The sequence below is a fragment of the Panthera tigris genome, chromosome B1, assembly GCF_018350195.1.
Source record: "Panthera tigris isolate Pti1 chromosome B1, P.tigris_Pti1_mat1.1, whole genome shotgun sequence".
Taxonomy (NCBI): Eukaryota; Metazoa; Chordata; class Mammalia; order Carnivora; family Felidae; genus Panthera; species Panthera tigris.
Window position 1 is genome coordinate 116659002 of NC_056663.1, and position 6517 is coordinate 116665518.

Consider the following 6517-nt stretch of genomic DNA (forward strand, 5'->3'; position numbering starts at 1 on the left):
TGGTATATAATTGATTATAGTAATCTCTTGTAATCCTTTGTATTTCTGTGGTGTCAGTTGTGACTTCTCTTTCATTTCTGATTTTATTTGTTTTCTCTCTTCTTTGATGGGTCTAGCTAAAGATTCATCAATTTTGCTTTTTTTTTTAAAGAGAGAGAGAATGGGCACAAGTGAGCAAGAGGCAGAGAGAGAGAGAGAGAGAGAGAGAGAGAGAGAGAGAGAGAGAATTCCAGGAAGGGCAGAGAGAGAAAGAAAGAGAAGTGGGACTTGAACTCATGAACTGTGAGATCATGACCTGAGCCAATGTCAGATGCTTAACGACTGAGTCATACAGGCACTCTTGCTTACCTTTTCGAAGAAACAGCTATTCATTTTATTAATGTTATTCTTTTATCCTTAATATTGTTCTTTTTTATTTTTTAACCTTTATTTTATTTCCACTCTGATTTTTATTATTTCCTTTTTTACAAATTCGGGGCTTTGCTTATTTATTTTTTTTAAATTTCCTTTAGGTATAAGATTAGATTGAGATTTTCTTTGTTTGTTTGTTTGTTTGTTTGAGGTAGGCCTATAGTGCCATAGGACTTTTACTCTTCTTCATTTCTGAATGATACCCTTGCTGGGTAGAGTATTCTTGGTTGTAGACTTTTTTCCTCTCAGTGCTTTGAATATATTGTGCTCTCCCTTTTGGCCTGCAAAGTTTCTGCTGAAAAAAAAAAAAGCTGATTGCCTTATGGGTATTCCCTTATATAACCAATTGCTTTTCTCTTGCTGGTTTTAAGATTCTATCATACTTAAATTTTGACATTTTAATTATTACATGTCTTGGTGTGGACATCTTTGTGTTCATCGTCTTTGGGGCTCTCTTTGCATCCTGGACCTAATGTCTCTTTCCTTTCTCAGGTTAGGGAAGTTTACTGCTATATTATTTCTTCAAATTTTTTTTGCCACTTTCTCTCTCTCTCTCTCCTCCTTCTGAGAACCCTTGCACTGTGAATACTGGTATGCTTGATGTTGTCCCAGAGGTCCCTTAAACTATCCTTATTTTTTAAAATTCTGTTTTCTGTTTGCTACTCAGATTGGGTGATTTCCACTACCCTTTCAGATTGCTGATCTATTCTTTTGCATCATCTAATCTAATTCCCTCTAGTGTACTTTTTATTTCAGTTATTGAATTATTCAGCTCTAAGTGGTTCTTTTTTATATTTTCTCTTTGGTGACATGTTCACTTTGGTTGTCCATTCTTCCAAGTTTGTTAGACATCTTTGTGAAAATTTGAGCAGGTAGATTGATAATCTCCATTTAGTTTTTTTTTATATTTTGTCTTCTTTGGTTCGGAACATATTCCTCTGTCTTCTCATTTTACCTGAGTCTGTTTGCTTGTTTCTATGTATTAAGTAGATCAGCTATATCTTCTGGTCTTGAAGGAGTGGTCTTATGTAGAAAGGCTTAATCTCCCACCCCTAGTCACTAGAACTAGTCATTCCACAGATGTCAGCTGTGCAAGTTGTGTGAACTCTCCTGTTGTGGCCAGGCCATGACTGCTACAGGCATACTGGTGGACAGGGCTAGCCCTGTGTGCCTGCTCTGGGTGGGAGTGCTGGTCTGAGCTGAGACTTCCTGCTGGGCATGGTGCAGTGGGAGCTGCTTTGAAGGGGTGCCCCTGGGCCAAGTGGATTGGGCAAGATGTGTCTGCTCATAGCTCAAATTCTTGAGAGAGAATCTAGTTCAATGTGCTCAGCTTACATCTTGGTTTCCTTTTGAAAAATGTCCACTTTTGGTCAACTCAGCTAAGGATAGAGATTAAGGAGTGATGAATGCCCCTTTCTTCAGCAAGGGAATATGGTTTTCTGTTTTTAGAGAAAGCCCATATGCTTGGCCCTGTGATATAAATTATTTTTTTCAAGCTTATAGTTTTGAAGAACAAATAAATCTCAGTTTTCATTACACATTTTTCAGTGGTCTTTTGGTCTGAGATTCAAGTTTTCTTAGAGAACATTTACGAAGTTTAGAATTAGGATTTAAGATCTCATCAGGGAAGGTAAGAAAAAGTTAAAGGCATGGGAAATGTGGCGCTTTGTTTCCTTAAGCTGTGAATGTCAATAATTACAATGGAGTACAGTTTTCTCTCTATTCCTGATTCTTTCACATGACCTAAATTTAAAACAAAAACAGGGTAGGTTTTTAAAGAAATATATATTTGATATGGTGGCACAACCAAAAATAAAAATCAATTTGAGAGATTAAATAAAATTGGGTTGTAGTGGGCAGATTGGGGATAACGGTGGATTTTCTTCTTTTTCTTATCCAAAGACTTAGATAAGTGGTGAAATCATAGAATTCCATCTGCTCTTTTGTAAAGATCTGGGAACCTAATGCAAGTCATCATTCATATCTCCTAGTAATGTGTGCAGGATTTGGTGAGTCACAATGAAGCACTTTATTGATTACATTATGAAAAATCAATTTAAAAGTCACCTAGAACTTTAGCTCCAAGATGCATTCTGTACATGCAGTGACAGAAGCTGGTTGTTCATCATTGTGGCTAAAATTGAATATTGTGGGGATGCCCAATTACAGGCCTGGCAAGAGGATCTTCAGGGAAGTAATTGTGGTTTCTTTTATTGCCTTCATGCAGCCTCTGAGTGAGGAGCCTCATGATTCTTTTCCAGTCTGGAACAGTGAGAGAACGAATATGGCTCTCTGTAATTTTGATTTCCTCTGTCCACTAGGTCAAATCAATACTCCCCCATCCCTTTAATAAAACCATTTCCTACATATGCTGAGCAGCTGTTCTTGCCTGAAGATGCTCTGAGAAAGAAAAGCAAGGGCTATAAACCCTTCATTTCCTGCGTTGATAATAAACAGATTTGTTTATTGAAAACTGAACTTTCCCCTAGGAAGGAGGAGAGCAGGAAGACATGGGTAAAAGAGTGAGCCAGAGAGTATGGAGGAGTATAAAGGAGGAGTTGTCAGAAGACTTCCTATAAAGTCTATATTTTTAAGGTCATCTACCTTCCTGGTGCATGCTAAAATTGAAAATGGTTAATAAAGTGCTCTGGATCAAATAAGTTACTTAGGACATAGGCATTATGGCTGTTAGAATTGAAGCCATCTGTCAAAAAAGAAAAAAAAAATTATCAGAGCTCTTTGGGCAGTTTCTAATGTGTCTTACCTACCACATACTGAGTTATTTTGATTATTATTATTTTTTGGTTTCACATATAGAGACTCCATGTATAGAGAATGAAGTATAAGTACCATGGGTATATGATAAAAGGGAATCATGTTACTCTATCAAGAAAAGATTTAGTTTTCTCTTATTTCCCCAATCTTCTTCCTTAGGCCGGATTGAAACATAGCAAGAGAAGAACAATAGGCAATAATGTCAAGAAGTTGGGTTTGGATAGGGACAGTAGGAGACTCAGAGTCCAAGATGGGCTGCCAATGGGTTCAGTCTCCTGAAGTACAGTGGAGGGGTAGATCTGTTACCTTAGGAATTTGATAGACAAAATCTAGTAGTGTCTATGATTAGATTTTTATTAAATGTTTCCAGTTTTGGCTAATTCTCTAGATTTTGAGTTTTTGTGGTGAAAGAGATCTTCTCAATGCCTAAGTCCTAAATATTTTTATCCTACTCAAAAGAAATAGTTAGGCTTTCTTAGTGAATCTGCATGGGAATCATTTCTGTAATGCAGTCAACACATCTTCTGCATTAAAATAAACTAGTATCCAAGTTCCTGACAGTGGGAATAGAGTAAAGCTGTTGAAAACAAGGTGGTATGCACAAGTAAGCTATGAGAAATTATTTGTCTCTGTTGTCGAAAGCAAACCTTTCTAGACCCATTTTTCTTTTATTGAAATACAGCACACGCACGCACACACACACACACACACACACACACACTAAGGGGAAAGGCTGCTATCTTAAAAGTAGAAAAAAATTTAATCTACATTATCTTAGCTGCGTTGAGTTTTGGTGGTGACTGATGGGGACAATTGTGTCAGCTTTGTTTCTTCAAGAACAAATTGTCAATCTAAACTATGGAAGAAAAAAATTGTCAGCTCTGTCTCTGGATGAGCAAAATTATTGGTTGTGTCTCTGGAAGGTGAAAGTTCTTGGGAGTAAGAGAAAATTGTCAGATGCATATTTTCAAGACAGAATCGTTGGCCATGTCAGTTAAATAACAGGTTACTATTATTTTACTGCTGAACTGTGAAATTTACCATTTTTATCTCTTTGACATTTGAATTGACAAAATGAACTCCACCCAAATTGTCATGTGCATTGGTACTTAGCAAGGACATATGTGCCACATGTGCTTTTGTGTTATGGCTAGAAAGATATATATATATATATATATATATGGGCAACCAACCAGATAGTATATGATAAAATGTTGCCTGTATAAATGGAGAAAGAGCCATTCTTGATTTCTTTAATGGGTACTTCAATTCAAAATGAAAGGCAGCTAGGTCAGTGGGGGGTGGGACAAAGACACAGGGAGTGGGGCCGTCATTACGAGAGCACTATATTTAATAACACAGCTGGTGACAGGTTTGTAGTAAGTCAATAATTCTTTTTTGAGTCTCAGTTGGTTCTGGGGGTGTGTGTGCTGGGGGGGTGTTGAAGAGAGGGAGGTAGAGATGGGTTGGGGGTAGATGGAGAATGAGACTGATTATATTTCTACACTGGCTCCCATTAAACTGGCAAGAAGTGTTTCTGACAGAGGAAGGTAACCTTAAGAATAAGGAGAAAATAGATGAGAATATCTTGTGTACACCTATATAACAAGAGTTCTCAAATTCATATTTGAAAAACTAGCCTGAATGATACTGTAAAAATGAGGTAGATTAAACTATTATTACTGGAAGGATTATAATTCCCTCCCCAATTACCGAAATGCTAACACTGGGTGCATTTTATTTTGGGGGACCTAGATGTTATGCTTCAATTCTGAATTGGGATAAACCCAATCTGGGACAAGCCCCAGAAATTCATTGTCTGTCTTATTTTTATTCTGTGGGTTTGTGATTGTGGCTATGGAAGACAAGTCCAGTTTTGAGTCTACATTAAAGAAGTTGGAAATATTGAGTTTAAGGATTCCCAGAGTGTGTTCTTTAGCGAAACTTACTTGGCTGGTTATCTGTATTATCATATGCTCTGGCTTACAACTTTTTAATGGCTTCCCAGTGCCTACAGGATAAAGTAAATATGCCCTAGACTAGAACCAAAGACCTATAATATGGTCCCCGCCCTAGTCTTTTCAATTCTGTTCCAAGTCCTTACATACACTGTGCAGGGAAACTTCTCCAATCATGATGTATTTCCTGAGCCCCATCCTGTTGTTAATCTAACCCTAACTTTGATTCTAATCCTGACATTGACTCTTCCTATTAGAGTGTTTTGGGACTTAGAGCAAATATATCTTGGGGCGCCTAGGTGGCTCAGTCGGTTAAGCGGCCGACTTTGGCTCAGGTCATGATCTCAAGGTCGGTGAGTTTGAGCCCCGCGACGGACTCTGTGCTGACAGCTCAGAGCCTGGAGCCTGTTTCGGATTCTGTGTCTCCCTCTCTCTGACCCTCCCCCGTTCATGCTCCGTCTCTGTCTCAAAAATAAATAAACGTTAAAAAAAATTTTTTTTTAAAATATATCTTTAGTGATGTCTAATGCATCTAAAGAATACTCTTACTCCTTTGTACTCTGGGAAGTTATTGTTACTCTATACTACTAATTTGGCACTGATTATGTACTGTATTTTGTTATGTTTATTTAAATAATATATATATTTTTAACGTTTATTTATTTTTGAGACAGAGAGAGACAGAGCATGAACAGGGGAGGAGCAGAGAAAGAGAGAGACACAGAATCTGAAACAGGCTCCAGGCTCTGAGCTGTCAACACAGAGCCCGACGCGGGGCTTGAACTCACAGACCGTGAGATCATGACCTGAGCTGAAGTCGGACGCTTAACCGACCAAGCCACCCAGGCGCCCCTAAATAATATTTTTAAAAGCTAACTCCATGTATTCTATCTGATATTAGAGAAAGGCACAGGTCTTCTTTCCTGTTCTATCTTCTTGGCCATTGTAGTTCAAGGGGGGTATCCGAGGAGAAAACAGGTGGTTATAACAGGATGCAGAAAGTGTAACATGTGGGAAGCTCAGTGCACAATGAGAGCAGACAGGAAGAACTCCTTATCCAGACTTAGGATTCAGAAGGGGAAGTCTTCCCTGTGGAAGTGATATTTCAACTGTTACCTGAAGGAAGGGCAAGAGTCAGTGAGGCCCACAGGTGAGAGATCTTAGTTCTTGCAAGGAAATCATGGCAGGGTTCTTTATTGAACTAATAAATAGAGTACCTCTTCCTTTTTCCTTATTCCAAGCAGATGGAATCTATGTAACATGGTGATGGTGAGGAATGAAGGAGACACATACCCTGAAAGACATTGTGGGCTATCCCAAGGTGTTTGAACATTGTCTTATAAGGAGCCATTGAAGGGAAGGACATAAGGGGA